This window comes from Myotis daubentonii, chromosome 3, assembly GCF_963259705.1.
Source record: "Myotis daubentonii chromosome 3, mMyoDau2.1, whole genome shotgun sequence".
NCBI lineage: Eukaryota > Metazoa > Chordata > Mammalia > Chiroptera > Vespertilionidae > Myotis > Myotis daubentonii.
Genome location: NC_081842.1, coordinates 209,911,278 through 209,929,278, shown reverse-complemented (window position 1 = coordinate 209,929,278; position 18,001 = coordinate 209,911,278).

Below are 18,001 nucleotides of genomic sequence, written 5' to 3'. Positions count from 1 at the left end.
TACCATAAAACAAAATCAGTGTTAATTAAATTCTGGCTAGATCCTCTCGCCTTGGCAGAGGCCCGGTGCAGAGGCTCTTTGTTAGGACGGGAAATGTTAAATGGAAGAAGGAGAGGCGAGGGAGAGGAGCACCCGGGGCAGCTCTCTCCTCGCTGTCATCACAGGGTGACGTAGATTGGAAAGGGGTTAGCTCTCACCTGTGTGATTTGGTGTGATCAGGTGTGATCCGTATCACCAATGTGCTTCTCTTTCCACCTGAAACCACACTAACTCTGTCACCCCAGAGAGATGACAGGCAGCACGCCTGGTGACACACAGGGCTTCCTCTCCCCCTGCTCCATTAATCTCCCGTCTAAAGTTTTGTCAGCATTCTCCCACGCCTACTGGGCTCTTAGGTGCCATTCGGCCATTGTTTACACTTCTTAGAGCTTTGCGATCTCCCATGAAGTAAGTGAATGCTCAAAGATACCCTGCCTTCTTTGATGAATTAACCCAACATCCCAAAAACGAGTGAGTCCTGTACATAATTTATTCACCGAATAAGGGCAGAGATACTCATGTTTGTTGGCTTATGTGGTTCAGTAGATTCCACGTAGAAGTGAAATCGTATGGTATTTGTCTTTCTCTGAGTGGCTCATTTCATTGAGCATAATACTCTCCAGGTCCATCCAGGCTGTCGGAAAAGGTAAAATTTACTTCTTTTTATGGCCGAGTAGTATTCCATTGTGTAAATGTACCATAGCATTCTTGCCCACTCATCAACTGATGGCACATGGACTTCTTCCAAGTTTTGACTATTGTGAATAATACTGCAATGAACAAAGGGGTGCATATATTCTTTCGAATCAGCGTTTCGGGTTTCTTTGGATATATTCCCAGAAGTGGACTCGCTGGATCATAAGGAAACTCCATACTGTCTTCCACAGTGGCTGCACCAATCTGCATTCCCAACAGTGCACCAGGTTCCCTTTTCTCCACACCCTTGCCAACACTTGTTGTTTGTTGATGTATTGATGGTATCATTCTGACAGGTGTGGGATGATACCTCATTGTGGTTTTAATTTGCATCTCTCTGATGATCAGTGACTTTGAGCTGAAGTTTGTTTTTTAAAAACATCATTTTGATGATTAAGTTACGAACAGTTACTTATAAATAGTTACAACTTACCTCTCATCTGTGTCAACATTGATGACTTAATGACATGGTTTTCCTGCTGTTACTGACGTTTGTGAATATTTGTCTACTTGATGCCACATTTGGCTGAATTTTGGGGAAATATACTTCAGTTGCGTGTGTGTGTGTGTGTGTGTGTGTGTACAATGCTAAATGTTGCATATGACATATTGTATATTATATATAATATTTCTTAAGTATTTACTAAATGTTAGACTCTAGAGTGCTTTACATGACCTTAATCCTCACAACAACCCCATGGGATGGTCCTTGTATAATCCTCATTTTTCCAGAAAGAAACTGAGGCTCAGAGAGGTCAAGCCCCTTCCTCAAGGTCCTAGGCTCCTGAGCATCACACCTGGGATGGAATTTAGGCTTTTCTGACCCCAGAGCCAACAGTCAAAACCACGGCACTTCGTTGCTTCCCTCATCTGGTTCCAATCCCTCTATGGCAGTGGTTCTCAACCTTCTGGCCCTTTAAATACAGTTCCTCATGTTGTGACCCAACCATAAAATTATTTCCGTTGCTACTTCATAACTGTAATGTTGCTACTGTTGTGAATCGTCATGTAAATATCTGATATGCAGGATGGTCTTAGGCGACCCCTGTGAAAGGGTCGTTCGACCGCCAAAGGGGTCGCGACCCACAGGTTGAGAACCGCTGCTCTATGGGGAAACTGAGGCCAGAGAAGGAACCAGCCTTGCTGTGGTCTGATGGTGACTGCCTGAGTCTGTGGGTCAGCCAGCTCTCCGCCTCTCACTGCCCTTTCCCGGGCACCTCTGAACCTTGCATTTCCCAGTGGGGAGCCCCGCCTCCGTTGTCTGCCTGGTCAACCGCTCTGATCAACTGAAAATATCGCCGTGATTCCTTCTAATTCTCCTGCCTTTTCTTCTGAAGAGAGCACGGAGCTCTTATTCCTCCCTGCAGGTCCTAATGTGATTATTTGTGAAGCAGACAAACATACAAATGCACATGACTTTGAATTATGGGGAGCAGCGGGACAGGCTGCATTTAAAACAACGACTCCATTACTCAGAGCTGAGGAGATGGGGCAGCATTCTTAGGAGGCCTTCTGCCCAAGCTGCCGTGGGAGCCCACGCACTGACGTCGATTTTCCCTTCGCTCAGACTCCGCTCATCACTAGCATTAGACCTACTAAGTGCAAGGCCCAAAGCTGGGTGGGGGTGGGGCGGGCACGAAGAGAAATTAAACTTCTGGTCTTGAGAGACCTCCTGCCTTCTTTCCTCACTGTCTTTCCCTCCCTTCCACCTTCCCTCCCACCTTCTCCCCCCCCCAGTCTTTTTTTTCTTTCCTGCCCTCCCCCATTGCCTGCCTCCCTTATTCCAATGGCTTTGGGGGTCCCATTATGTTCTGGGCACCCTGGTAAAGCATCCACACAAAACATAAACACAATCCCGTTCATGGAGGAGCTAACAATTCGCTGGAGTTGAAGGTGCCTCGGCTGGAAGGGTCCTTTAAGATCATGCCAACGTCTTGTTTTCAAGTTGGATAAGCGGAGTAACCAGAGAGGTGAGTTGCCCTCCCCAGGGTCACACAGCTGGAGAACGCAGCTCCGAGTTGGTGCTCATCTCTCTGCTGTTCTTGCTATCACAGCGGGGGAAATGCTGTTAGGACCTGTGTGATATTGGGAATGACAGGGATGTTACATCCTTTGAAAGACCTGCCATGGTGGATAGGAAACAGAGGAGGCAATTGAGGGGCCAGCCAGGAGAAGCCACTGTGTTCAGCCACCAGGCATCCAGATGGCCGGGGAGAAAGCCCTCCAGCCTTCTGTGGGCAATGCCGGCGAGCCTACTTCTTCCCCCCCCCCCCCACCGCCCCCCACCTCCTCCGGTCACAATGGCCGCTCTGCTTTAAATAAAGCTTCTAGCTGGACCCTCTGAGGCTCCCGAAGTGCGGCATGTCAAGGCCCCAGGAAATCACCCCTAAGAGGGGCCTTCACTTTGTCCCTTTTGCTTGTCCTGCCTTCTCTTAGGTACATGGCTCATTCATGGCCTATGACCTTGGCACAGAGCCCACTTTCTACTCTGCCCTGGAACAGGGCATGAGCCCCATAGTGCCAGGCCAGGTGAGCCTCCTCTGCTGAGAGCACCTGGGTTCAAACTCCACAGCCGGGCCATGTGGGTCCACAACAGAGCCTCAGAGCCAGCTAGGTCCTCCTTAGAGACGCCTTGGTGCAACCGCCCAAGGTTAACCTGGGGGGAGTCCTAAACAGGAACCCCTGAGAGCCGCTGGTCACTGACTCCCCACCTTGCTACTCCCATTGGCCCTTCAATACTGCTCCTCCACATTCACAGGATTCCAGCCCCCTCTCCTCCTCCTCCAGCGTCTCAGCCAGGCCCAGGCAGTGGGGAGGAGGTGCGCTGAGCCAGCCCGGTCTTGAGCAAGTGACCTGCTCCCTGTGCCTCAGATTCCTCCCCTGTGAAATGGGATCATAGGGGACCACCTCACAGCGCTTCTGGGAGGATCCAGTGCCTCTGTCAAGTCTCTCCCTGTGGCTGGGTTGAAGGCCGTGCTCCAGGATCTCCAGATGTGCCCTCTCTCAAAGTGAAGAGCTTTCCAAACAGGCTTCTCTGTAGGCCCTGACCCTGACCCTGACCCTGACCCTGACCCTGGCCCGGGCCCTGACCCTGGCCCTGGCCCTGACCCTGACCCTGACCCTGGCCCTGACCCTGACCCTGACCCTGGCCCTGACCCTGGCCCTGGCCCTGACCCTGACCCTGACCCTGGCCCTGGCCCTGACCCTGACCCTGGCCCTGACCCTGGCCCTGGCCCTGACCCTGACCCTGGCCCTGGCCCTGACCCTGACCCTGGCCCTGGCCCTGACCCTGACCCTGGCCCTGACCCTGACCCTGACCCTGACCCTGGCCCTGACTCTGACCCTGGCCCTCACCCCGACCTCTGGCCACTCCTGCTGCTTCTTGAGGTCACTCCTTCCAGGATGCCATGACATTCTCCGGGACTCACTTGTCCTGCTCCCTTTCTCAACACACTATGGCTGATGCCTCCACAGGTGCATACACTCATCAGAACCCCCACGGGGCCGGTGTGGCTCTCTGGCTGGGGGTCTCCAGGACACAGAGGAATGGGGAAGGCTTTGCCATCTTGTAAAACAGTTTGCTGGCGAGTGTTCCGGTAACCCAAGCTCTGCAAGTGCGTCCTCTACAACGGAATTCCTTGGCCGAAAGACGCAGGGAGACCCACATCAACAGCTCTATCCTGAGAAATGCCCAGGTAAGCAAACGGATATAATTTTGTTGAATCCAACATTCTCCAAATATACAGGGGGTTTTTGCAACTTAGTTAACATCCCAAAGACACTTTAGAGAAAACCTTGAATGTGGAACAGTTCAGTAGCCACACCCAGTGTCATCTGCTCAAATCACCCCACCTTTGCCTAAGAATTCAACTCACCCTTCAAGGCCCCATTGGATGCCACCCCTCCCAGGTAGTTGTTCTCCATTCCTTCTGCTAGAAACAACCTCTCCCTTCTAGGAATCTCCGTGTCAGGGATGTGGCGAGGGAGCCTGGAGCAGGCACTGGTGTCATGGTGCTTGAGATGAACTTTGAGCCGGATGCAAGTTTGAGTCCTGGTCCCACCTATGAACTGGGGGACCTTGAACTTCTCCGAGCCCCACGTGTATAGCCTCCTCACCTGCAGCGTGGAACAACAGTGCACCCATGTGCAGTGTTTTCACATGAATAGCTCAGCAGAGAGCATGGCACATAGTAGGCATGTAATGAGTGGCGATTGCCACCATTATTGTTGCTACTAGTAGTAGCACCACGAGGGGTGTCGAAGTCTATTTGTCAAATTGAGTCGTAGTTTGTGTCAGGACAGAGGGGCCACTTGGAGTGTGTCCCCTGCCATAGAGGTTAACTTGAAGGTCATCAACAATGACCTCACTGAAGTCCTTCTCCCTCCCATCCCCCCTCATGCCCTGGCAGGTACGTACGTAGCGAATGGGGTGTCTCACGCCCTGAGTCAGCTCCAAGAACGAGGCTCAGTTTGGAGGCTGGGCTCCCTCCTTGTGAGAGCACAGAGTTGCCAAGGACTCCCTCTATCCGCGCAGTGAAAGGGAAGCCTGGAGGCTGGTGTGGGGTTAACGAGTCTCTCTCTCCCTCTAATAATCTGATAGATGGCTCCTCCCTGCCCTGCTCCTCTCTGCCACCTCTAGGTCCTTCCTTTGGCTGCTTCCCGCCCAGTGGAGACCTCTGAGTAGGCCATTATTGCTTAATTACTGGCTAAATGGTCTCATTTGTTCTGCATTTGTCAGTGGTGAGTCTGGGCCAGGGCAGCCAAGAGAGTTTTGAAAGTCCTCATGGAGCTCCGGCTTTGGGAAGGAAAGGCACCTGGGTCTCCTTCCCCTCTGTCTGGCAAGGCTGGGCATGGAGGTGGCGGAGCGGCTCCGGGAGCTGGGGCTGGGGTCCTCCGCACCAGCTGGTCGCTGCCTCCACTCTCCTCCTTGTTTTCCTCTTTCGTCTTTCCCTGCCTTTGACTTTGCCTCCGCCTGGTGTGGTAGAATGGACTTGGACTTTGCCACCCTGAGACCCAGATTTGAAACCCAGTCTGTGTAGCCCTGGCCAATTGGGTGACTGAATGTCCATATCTTTATATGCAAAATGGTGTAATAACAGCGCAGGCCTCAGCACAGCACAGCGCAGTGAGTGTGTGTACGAGTGAATTTCCATTGTCAACTACTGTTGTAGGATTATTCATTTTAATTATATTTTTGTCACATACATGATCCGTCTCATGCCTTTGTGCCACTTTCCTAGGACCCTTCCATGTAGATGGGAGCAGTTGGCTTAGACCGCCCTCTCAAGCTGCCGCTGCTGTCTGCTTCTACCCACCCACTCCTCTCCCTTCCCCTCTGCCATGTTCCACGTGGGTGACATGGGCCCCAGAGGGCAAATCCTTGCCTTTCCAGTAGTGCTGTTAAAAAACCTTTTCTATGCTCTTTTTCCAACATGAAAAACCAGCTTATTAATATGTAGGTGATTTAAAGTGCAAGTCGCTAGGTGGCTAATAGAGGAGCTAGCTGGCTGGGCCTTTGCATCCTGTGACGCTGGGTGTCCAGGCTGTTGCAGGTTGGGTCCCCTGGGAAGCTGACTCCAAGACAGGGCTGACGGGATGTTTATTAGGAAGCGCTCATGGGACCAGCACCTGTGGGAAGGACAGGAAGGAGCAGGACTGGGAAGAGGGAGAATCTGAGGTGGAGTGGCTTTGCAGAGTATGTCATGTTGGAGGTGATTGGCTGGACCTTCATACCCTTGGACCAGTCAGTCACTGGATGTGGGCTGCCCTGGGAAGGGGCAAGACTTGGGAGAGGTGACGCTTCAGCTGAGGCCATCCCTAAAGGGCACTGCCCGTCAAGGTTGGTCAGTGGGTAGCCTCCCCAGCAGCGGGGACACCGAGCCCTTCATTCCTTCCTGAAGGTCTATCTGGGAGGCTCCCAGAATGTCTCCTATAGTCTAGCCCTGACCTGTCCATTGTGGGCCTTCCAGGCCCCACTTCTTGTTGCTGTGTCTTTTGTCCCCAGGGCCCTGATTGCTCGCCTTAGCCCCAAACTGGCAACCAATGTAGCTTCTAAGTTCTCAGGGTTTTTCTGCCTTAGCCTCTGGGCTTCACCCTGACCTCAGCGAATAATCATTCTTCAAAGGAAGGACATAAGCCCCTTTCTTCATCAGCCAGCTCCTGGATTTCTGCACTTATGGAAAGGAGCCATGTCACCAATCAGGCAGAATAGCAGATAACGCACCATCATTTGCATCCGCCCTTCAGTTGCATTATGTGGTGACAAGGGGATGGGACAAGTGTGATGGAATGAAGTGTGTGCACTCTGAATTCAGGCCACCTGAGCGAGCATCTCGGCCCTGCCACGTGCTCGCTGTACAACCCCTGAGAAAGGTTCTCAGCCTTTTTCGTGCCTCAGTTTCCTGATCTGTAACAGGGAAGACTTAAAAATGCTACCTAGCTCATTAAACTGTTGTCAGCATTGGATGCATCATTACATTCCACGCCTTAGAACAGTGCCTGGTAAATAGTAATTCACCTTGAGGGCGATGTTTGCTAAGAGAGTTTTGTTAGAACATATTTGTTACCTGGTGTCAGCCTCACCCAATTGGGGTTAGCCCGGAAGAGCTGCCATGGCAGGAGAAGACGTCCTGACTTTAAAGGGGGTGCCATGGGTGCCCCTCCAGGCAGATCACCTCCAGACAGTAGTACGTAGACAGGCATTGAGGAAGGGGAGTCAGCACCAGGGACAGCTCCCACTGTCCCCATCACCACCATCCCTTTTCCTCCAAAGGACAACAAACCACACACACTCTGCCCACTGCTCACCTCCCAGGCCTCCTGGGAAGCTAAGGGCCCTAAATGCTCATAGGCCAACGGGGCTGGGGCTACCTGTCTTGGTCCCACGGACAGCAGCAAAAGGACCGAAGGAGTCAGCGAGAGGGACATTCGAGTCTTGAGTCCACCTTCAACAGCTGCATGTACAGAGAGAGTAGGGTCTTCCTCCCTGGCCAGGGACACTCTTTTCTCACCTGTAAAGCAATTGGGTGACTTGCCAGGCTCTGGCCAACTTTGGGGCCTTGCTGGGCCTCTGGGGGTGGAGGCATGGATCCCAGGGGCCAGCAGATGGCAGCCTCTGTCCTGTGTCCATCCTCGAGGCAGTTTCCCAGCTGGCGCTCCCATAGGTCACTGCTGAGGTTCTCGAAGTTTGCCAGAATGAGCAGAGTCCTCGAACGCTGGGTATCTCTGCCCTCGCCATCACCCGTCTGTTACCTACCTCTCTCTCTAAGCCCTGGCTCTCCGGCTCCCATCACAACAGCGGGGCTGAGACTGTGCCTTTGAGGTGGAAGCCTGCCTGCTTTTCTGTCCGGTTCCCTGCTATTGCCTGGTTCTGGGGCATCTCAATACTCTCTTCATCCCCCTAGGGGTCTGCACTGCAGGGCAGGGCAACAACCCCCTAGCCTCCCCCCACTTCCCTGCCACCCCTCTAGGCTCCCACCGCAGGGCGCTGGGAGCTGGCACGCAGAGGAAGCCAGGCTCGGGTAGGAGGGGAAATGATGTCGCAGCCTGGACTCTCTCAGGGAGGGGCTCGTGTTTGCTGGGAGCGGGAGCGATGCTCTTTGAGCCCCGGGAGATGAAGGGGTGGAAAGACCCCGAACCGCGAGGGGGTGGATAACTTCATAATTATTACTAAGCACCTGCTCGGTGCCAAGCACACATCCGACCGGCATGTGGTACGGGCACCATCCTTTTGAGGAAGTCGATAGAGAGGGTAAAGCATTCACCGAAGGTCATGCAGCCAAGACGTGACAAAACCAAGCGCCGCCGTGTCTGACTTTGGAGGTAAATGCGACGAAGTGGGAGGAGCCTCGAGCAGGAGTCAACCAACCGAGTTCTGATTTTGACTCTGCCCTCCTGTGACCTTCAAGAAGGAGTTTTCTCTCCCTGGACCTCAGTTTCCCCATTTGAAAATGGAAAGATCGGAGTAGGATGCTCTCTAAGGATCTTCCAGCTTTAAGATCTATGAATAGACTCTCCGGGGACCAATGCTTTTTAAAAACGGTTCGCAAGAACCCACACATGTACGCGCCCAGCCTTATGTATCAGTGGCGTGGGCGGCAGCCGCTATGGTGTGAGTGAAGGCTGCTGGGAAGGGTCCCTGCCCAAAATATCCCAGTCACTCATCCCGCTGCCAAAGTGCCTGGAGTCCCACCAGCCTAGACGCTGCCTTCCGAGTCCCCGTTTCAGAACACCAGTCTCCGGGGGAAGCCAGCAGCCTCAGTCCTTTCCCGGGAGGAGGGAACCTTTCCTTTGATGGATATTGGAACTAGTTTTCATTTCCTGACTTCAAAACCATCCGCCCTCCAGTGAGACCTGCTTCCCAGGGCGCCTGGGAGAGGGAGGCCTTCCTTCCACGAAGCAGGGCAGAGGGGAGGCAGGCAGCTGCTGGCTGCTCCATGAAGCGCCCCAGGCTTTGGGTCCAGGCCGACCTGGGTTTGAAGTCAGGCAACTGTGTGGCCTTCTGGGATACGCTCCTCCCTCCTCCCTCACCAAGCCCTGCCTCCTCGGGGACCCAGCACCCACAGGCTGCTGGAATGTGTTCTCCTGGCGGAGGTGGGATCAGGCCCGCCAAGTGGGCATCTTCCCAGGAGAGACGGGAGGCTGGTGCCTGGGAAATGCCACCCTCGCCCAGGCTGCTCCTGGCAAGCCCAGCGCTGCACCCCTCCCTCCCCTTTCAGCAGCCTGTCAGAGACCGATCAAGGGGATGCTGTCATCCTCCTCACCTCCCTGGCCTCACCTCCAAGCCCCTGCCCTGCTCCCTCCCCGCTCCAGGAAGCTGGGAGCTATTCCTGATGAGGAGGCACTAGGGGCATCGGTGAACAGGATTACAGGAGCCCCTACCTCACATGGCTCCACTGGACAGGTGGGAGGGTACGGGAGGAGCCCAGCACATGATGGGTGCTTGATGAATGTTGGTGACACCCCAATAAGGTACAGAGACCTTCTGTCTCCAAGGTCCCTGTATCTGTGAGCTAAAGAGGAGCATGGGGGTCACAGCCACATGGTGAGTTGTGCCTGAGCCCAGGCTACGTACATTCTCTTGTAACCTATGGGTCCAGTTGGCCCTGGAGAGCTCAACAGGGGACAGCTGTCACAGAATCACAAAATGACAAGGCTGTGGGGGCACCATATGTGACCAGCACATAGTAGGTGCTCAGCTGATGGTGCCATGTTTAGAGGTGTTACTGTGGGAACAGCCACTGATCCTCTTGCCCATCCATCTTCCCACCACATGGGCCTGTCCTGGAAGGTACCAGGCTTTGAGCCCTCATTGCTCCTCTTTCTGAAATAGCTTTCCCGGATATCGCTGCGGCTTGCTCCCTCACCCCTTCAAAGCTCTCTCAGCATCACCTCTGCAGGGAAGCCCTACCTGACTACCCCAGCGAAAACAGCACCCTGGCACTCCACTCTTTTTAAAGTATGTTTTTATTGATTTCAGAGAGGAAGGGAGAGGGAGAAAGATATAGAAACACCAATGATGAGAGAGTCATTTATCAGCTGCCTCCTGCACACCCCACACTGGGGATCGAGTCCACAACCTGGGCATGTGTCCCGACTGGGAATCGCACCATGACCTCCTGATTCATAGGTCAACGCTCAACCATTGAGCCACGCCAGCTGGGCAGCACCCCAGACTCCACTGTACTTACCTCTCCCCGAATTACCTTAGGTAGGTCTTTGTTCATCTTCCTATTGTGAGAGTCCAGTTGCGTAGACTAGTTGCAATTGTCACCACACAGCCTTGTCTACTGCTGTACCCCCAGCACCTAGAACAGTGCCTGGCACATAGTAGGTATTCAGGAAACATTTGTTGGATGCATGAACGGATTAAGTCATGAGCACACGTTGGGTGAGATCATTTGTTCATTGTTTCCTGACCCAGGTGCCCCCAATCTGTCGAGGGTGCCAACGGCTTCCCAGGATTCTAGAACTTCCTCCCCTGTTCAGAAAGAGGACAAGGGGTCCAGTACTTACCTGGAATTAAAACCACACTGGCTGCAGCACAACAAATAATGTTAATTCTGTAATAATTCACTCACCACACACTTATTGAGCACCTATTATACGCCAGGCACACTGCCCAGCATTGGGATTGTGCTGCTGAGAGAGACACACCTGTTCATGCTACTTTGGAGCTCACAGTATCATTGGGGAGATGACAATTTTCACAGAGCAGGGTCCTGGGTGCCTGGACTGACAGCTTCTCTGAGTCATTCCTCGATGGTGAGCAAATCTGCCTCCTACAGAAGTCACCCCTCACCCTGCTCCACCCAGCCTCCGTCTTGCTCTGCGAGACCTCTACATCACTCTCCAGAACCTTCCAGCTCCCACGCCCTGGGGTTTACTGAAGAGCTCAGGCTGGCAGAGGTGTTGGGTGCCCCTGATCTTGGGGGAGGTTGCGACACCGAGGGACAGCTCACCACGGGGTCCAGATGGGGCTAAACTGAACCCCAGGCTCAGAGGACGGCCCCTCCCTGCTGTGTGGGGAGATGGTTCTTTTCCTTCGCCAGCCTCCCAGCCCAGCGTGCACGGAGCTGCCGTCCCTGGAGTGGTGAAAGCCAGGCTGCGTGCCAACTCGTTAGGAATAGCTTCCCAGCTCCCTGGAGCCAGGAGGGACAGCGTGGGGGACGTGGGGGTGATGTGGGACGGGGGAGAGGGTGACAGCTTCCCGTCCCTCAGCTGCTGACAGGCTGCTGAAAGGCAAGGGAGGGGTGTGGAGCTGGGCTTGCCAGGAGGAGCCAGGGAGGGGGTGGCACCTCCCAGGCACCAGCTTCTGGGCCTCTCCTGGGAACATGCCAACCAGTGGGGCTGCTGCTGGCTGGATCCCACCGCCCACACCCCACAGCCTGTGCACGCTGAGTCCCAAAGTGAGGGATTTGGCTTAGGGAGGGAAGAAGTCAGAGCAAAGCAACAAGGAGGACTTTTGCAGGAAGGGTGGTGTTGGGGTCTGTAGAGCTCCCCATGCCCCTAAAAGTTCATTCATTCATTCATTCATTCATTCATTCAACCTGACTTACCTTGCTTTGTGCCTGGCTGGCTGAGACCTGGGAAAGTGGTGATAAGTAAGTTGAAGTCCTGCCCTGAAGGAGTCCAGGCACCCAGCCACTATAACACACTGCAGCTGGTGTTGCCATCATACAGGGATCGCCAACGGGCAGCAGGAGTCAGAGGAGAGAGAGAAAAGGTGACACTTGGGACCAGGAGGGTCACGGAGGGCTCCCTGTAGGAGGCGGTATCTGAACTGGGCCTTCTCGTTTCTCAAGCTTCCCAGGAGGAGAGGACAGTGTGGACACAGACCCAGAGGTGGGAGAGGAAGTGGAGGCCGCCATTTGGCTGAGGCACGTGGTTGGGGCAGGGGCACTGAGACAGATGTGCTTGTCCAAGAAGGCTGGGCCCCCTGACCCACCTCTGGCCGGCCAATGGGGTCCATTCTCCTGGCTACGTGATTGCTTCCAGAGTGGCATGGGGTCCAAGATGGCCCAGTGGAAGTCAGCGCTGGGACATGTGCTGAAATCACCCTCGCAGCTCCTGTCACTTACAACCAAGCACGTTCGTCTCAGTGGGCGCAGGCTGCTCTAACAGGAGACTGCAGACTGCGGGCTTGGAAAGCAGGAATTTATTTCTCACGGTTCTGGAGGCTGGCATTCCTAGATCAGGGCACGGACACGGCTGGGTTCTGAGAGCCCTCGTCCTGTCTGCAGATGGCTGTCCCCTTGTGGCGCCCTCACCTGGCGGAGAGCAGAGAAAGCTCTGGTCCCTTCATCCCCTATGAAGGCACCCGCCCCACCAGGGGGCCTGCACCCGCATGACCTCATCCAAGTCCAACTACCTCCCAGCACCCCACCTCCGAATAGCATCACATTAGAGAGAGGGCTGCGGCCTTTGGGAGGACTCAAACATCCAGTCCAGAGCAGAGTTACTGTATGCACACGCTCCAGGGGAAATGCGGCGATGAGGAGCCGAGATGTGGGTTTGAGCTCCCGCTCTGTCCCACACGAGGTCTGGTCTTAGACACATTTCTGCCTTCCTCTCAGGGGGCCTCAGTTCCCATGCTGTAGAAGAAGGAGCTCAAACTAGATGAACTCGGAGGCCCTACCAGCTCATCCACTCTGCATTCCCACATCTGTGATGCCCACCTCCTCCCAGCCCTGGTGCCACCGTCTCGCGTGGGTGTGGCTGGGGGCGCGAGGGTGTTCTGCTGAATATCTGAGCACGTGAGCATGAAAAGACATAACCATGATTATGTGCAATTTCTTGGATCATCCGGTACCTCTGCGTCCCTCCCTGAAGAAGATGGGGGGTGGGGGGTGTGATGGGATTTTGCATCTTGAAAGGAGCGGAAACCCTGCCTGGCCTCACCCTCCCTATTCCAGGGAGGCTCGGGGGTGGTGGGCCCTCTGTCCATCACTCGGCGCGGCCCAGCTGGAGCCCAGGACACGGAGGCTGGAGGGCTTCATCTCCCTGGCGTCTCCCCCATCTTTGTTCTCCGTGAGACTGGGAAGTTCATTATTTCCCCGACTGGCTTTGCTAGCGAGACTCAAATTAATTTTCCATCTCTCCCCTTCTCCCCAGCCTCGCAATCATTAAATGCCAGGGAAAGTTAAATAAACAGCTGATTTACAGAAGCATTTTCTTTCTTCCTTTCTGTTCTTTCTAGAGCGGGAACCTCTATTAATCAGTTGTGCTGAGAGCCGTCTGATTAAGCAGTTGGCGCCCCTTCAGACGAGGAGCGGTCAGAGGGCTTGGAGACGGGCAAGAGGCTCCTAATCAGAGACTAAAAATAACTCCCGCTTCTGCCCTGCCTCCCCCCCTCCCAGGTCCAGACCCGGCCTTTTCGGCAGGCAGGGGTGAAGCCAGGCCCCTGCCCGACCCCCTGCGTCTCTCCACCATTCTCAGCTGAAAGGCTTTTTCCCAGTAACTTCACTGAACCTCACGACTGTGTAGAGACTCAGAGAGGGGAAGGGCCTACCTGCTCAGGGTCACACAGCAAGGATGTGACTGCTGGGATTTAGAATCCCGAATCCCAGCTAGGGGCTAAGGGATAAAGAGGTTTCCAGATTTGAACAATTTGACAAAGAAGAAAAAAAAGAAAAAAAGGGAATGGCCTCACATCTACTGGCACATGCACAGATGCGCTCTTTCCACGTTCACACGCGGGGCCACACCTGCACACGCAGCTGCCCCGACCTGCTTCTGTGTTTCCTGCCTGGAGAGCAGGGAATTACCATCTGCCCCTCCCAGTCCCCTTCCTGGATTCTCTTGGCTGCATGGAGGACTTTGCCCACGTGCCCCTGTGCCCTCAGGGCCCTTGAACCTTTCCGCAGCCTCACGGGGATGCCGGCACAGCAGGGAGCTCCGTGGGCAATGACAACAACCGGGTACAGCCCTTCCTCTCCCCTCAATGGCTGGTGACCTGGGACCTTGAGACTCACCAAGGGCGGTCAGTCCTCCTCCTGTAAAAATGGGGACAGAAATACTTCCCAAGGCCAAGGGGGAGAGGAAAAGAGAGGGATTATAAAGCTCCCGCACGGGCCCAGGGCCCAAGGGGCACTCCATCCCCTGTCTCCCTGCCTTGGCACATAGTAGATGCTCGGTAAGTGGAAGTGACTGTCACATCGCCCCCCACCGGGCATTTACTGAGCAATCGCCCTAAGCTCTGCCCAGCTCAGAGGCAAAGAGCTGACATGGCCAGGTTTCTCCACGGGGGTGCGCCCAGGATGGTGGATGAGACAGATGCATAGGGAAATTATTCCAAATGACGCAAAAAAAAAAAATGCTATAAAAGATGAAACAACGGTCTCAACAATAGAGTTCACATATCTAAGTATACTCTGTGCCCAGGGGGTCCACATTAAGTGCTTTGCCTCTTTCCTTAATAAATTCTCATCATCCTATGAGGTGAGTACTGTTATCACCTTTATTTTATAGATGAGATTGGGGCACAGAGAGGGTTAGTAACTTGCCCAAGGTCACACAGCTGTTAGATGGCGAAAGGACAGTGGAAATACAGAGGAAGGGTTGATATCAAAGAGGGAATCAGGGTGGGAAGCATCTCTGAAAGGGAGAGCTTGGGGTGAACCTTGAGTCCTGAGACCCCATCCCTTCTTTCCTGACGCCCCCAACTCCCAGAGAGCCCACTGCTTGACCGCAAGGGGCAGTCATGTGATCCATCTCCCCAAGCCTTGGCTGATTGGATGAGGGTGGGCACCTGACCAATGGGATGGACCAATCAGACTCTTGCTCACAAGAAATTCAACCTGCATAACTAGAGCATGGGAGCCAGATGGTGGAAGCCTGGGGGGTCGTGGAGGAGCCACTGTCTGGGAAGGAAGGCGGTTAGAGCAGATCCAGAAACAAGCAGAGCTAAGAAGCTATGGAGTGGCCGGGGGTGAGTGGGCGAGGGTGGGAATGAACCTGGTTCGGATCCGGTTCTCTCCTATTTCTGAGTCCTAGAGGCCCGGCCGGTCTTCCAGCTTCTGGGGCTCCCGGGTCACCCTGGTAGCCTCATAATGAAATCCTCGTTACTAAGTGAAGCTAGGGGCTTCCGTTTCTGCCACCGAACCATGCCAGCTGAGACGGAGGAGCGAATGTGTCTGTGCAGCAGGCCAAGGAAGCAGGAGAGGGACAGAGGCCGAGGCAGGGAGCAAGGGCACTCGGACACCTGCAGCCTGGTATGAAGGGCGGGTGGGCGAGCGGGGGCCGTGGGCACTGAGAACAGACAGCACGGAGCCGTGGGCCTGCCTCGGACTTCACGCCCAGACGTCCACGGGCTGCTCCATTTGCCAGGCTACTGGGCCTCCGCCCTGAAACAGAGGCTCCCTCGCTCCTTTTCAATCAGGGCCTGGCCCCAGCAGAGGCAGAGTTAATTAAACACAGCCTTCCCTTCAGTCGGGGTTTGAAAAGCAACCTCCTCATAGAACAATTAATATCTACAGCCCCGCCCCCTCTCTTCCTCCCGCCCTCCTCTTAATACCTCGCCTTCATCATCTCCTTCACCGCTTGCTGTCCATAAATTAGCATTAAGAAGCCAGGCAGCAAGGAGGAGGGAGGAACAGATGGCCTGTTTATTCCTCTCTGGGACCGGGAGACCGTCCCTGCCAGCAAAGGTTAGGGGTAGCCCTGCCGCTGGGGAGCGAGTGTGTTCTGGGGTGGACAGCCAGGCCACGGAGTTGCATGGAGCAGGTGTCTTAACCTCTCTGTTTTCTCACCCAGATCACAGGGGTCATATGGGTGACCTCATAAGACTGTTGTCAGGTTGAAATGAGATCCGTGTAAAGACAGTGCAAGGCACTCCCAAGGTAGGTGGGACTGGGGACCTCTAGTCTAAAGCCAGCGGGGCCCTGGCCTTGCTGTGTGACATCGGGCTGCTGACTGGGCTTCTCTGGGCCTCCGTGGAAAGGAAGGCTATGGAGAGCTGGAGGGCAGGCAGGATGGCACAGTTAAAGGTCGGTGCTCTGGCATCCCTTCCTCCCTGGCTCTACAGTTTCCTGGCTATACCAACTCAAGCAAGTGGTTAACGGTCTGTGCCTCAGTTTCCCTGACTGTAAAATGGGCTGATACCTCCCCTCCTTGAGGGCTCAAAGGTGTTAGCATGTTTAAAGCATTCAAAACAGTGCTTAGTACACGATCGGCGCTTGGTAGGTGCCAGCTCTCTGTATTCTTATTTCTTATCTGGGTCAGCCCCTGCCCTCAGACAAGACTGAAGCCAAACAAACAGTGATGCTGCCCGTAGAGGATGAATCTGGAGTTTCTATCAAAAGCGACTCCAGAGAGGAGGCCACCATCCGGGCCAGCTGTTCCCATGTCGAAGACGGTGAAGAGGTGGCTGAGGCTTTTGGTGCCTCCGTTTCATCTTTCTTAAAACAGCTAGTTACGCCTCACAGGCAGGGCTGGCAGGAGGAGGTCAGCGGGATTACACTGCGGAGTTCTCGGTGCGTGGCTCTCCCTCCACCCTCTGCACCCTCTACTGATGGGCACTGCACCCCTGGAGGTCTCCAGCCAGCCAGAAGCACTTATGGAGCACCTGCTGCATGCGAGCATCACGCCAGGTGCTGGGATGGAGACAGAAGACAGACCTGGAGCTGCCTGCTCTCAGAGAGGGGGTCCAAACCCGACATGCATCAGCCTAAACAGTGGCTTCGGGCTCTAGGATACGATGGAGGCTTCCCAGGGAGCAATACATCCAGAGCAGGGTGGTTGGGAACAGACCCGAGGGCCAGAGGGGTTGGAAAACAAGAGGGGAGCTTCTGAGAATTGGATGGCTCAGGGGTTGGCCCTGCCCCAGCTGTTTAGACCGGGAAGTGGTCCCTGGGGTCTAACCCGAATCCTTCCATCATCCTGAGAAGGGATCTTGTGAGCTGGAGGCCATCTGGGCAAATGTAAGGGCAGACTGGCAGCCAATGAGGTGGATTTCCTTGTGGGACTCAGACATAGTTCGGAGGCCATTCCCAAAGCTGATCCAGCCGCGTCTGGAGCCCTGCAGCCTGGAGCCTGGAGCCTTCCGTGATGACGACTTGGCAGGGGCCACGATGATGGTGGTGGGTCAGCACCACCTGGACTGGGCAGCTGGACTGTGGGTGCTGAGATCAACCTGCTTTACACCTTGGAGATGGGCAATTTAGAGGTGTAAATGGGTCCTTATTGTCATTATCATCTTGATCTTTTTATGTGCTGGGTGCTTAGTAGCAATCAGTGTGTAGTCTCTTGCCCTACTTGGAAGTCAAGGCTCTTACTTTGTTGCCGTTGCTGCTATGAGTGTGAGCACAGTGAGGATGTGAAGTCTCCTGTTTCTGCTGACCTGGCAGGTTTCCTCTCCGGAGTGCAGCGCTCCCTCTGGTGATGGTCAGAATCGCGCTTCTTGTCAAATAGGTATTGACCAGAGGAAAATCCCATCCAACACATGCGCCGAGTCCTCCCACACTTCTTATCTCAGTGTGTCCTTCTCCATCTCCATGTGACAGGAGAGAACGTCAGAGCCCAGAGAGGTTTGGTGAGTTGTCTGGGATCACACAGCCTGCGATCCAACCACCACTTCCAGCCTCTGGTTAAGTGCTCAGAGTGCCAGGCCGCTGTCAATCACCAGCGTGACCATTACCTTCGCCATCTGCATGTTAAGGTCGTCCAGTCATTTCTACAACCGCTGTCTCATTGATCCTCCCCACAGCCCCGCGAGCTGGGTGGGGCAGTATCAATCAAACATTATTGCCATTTTCCAAGGGGAAACGCG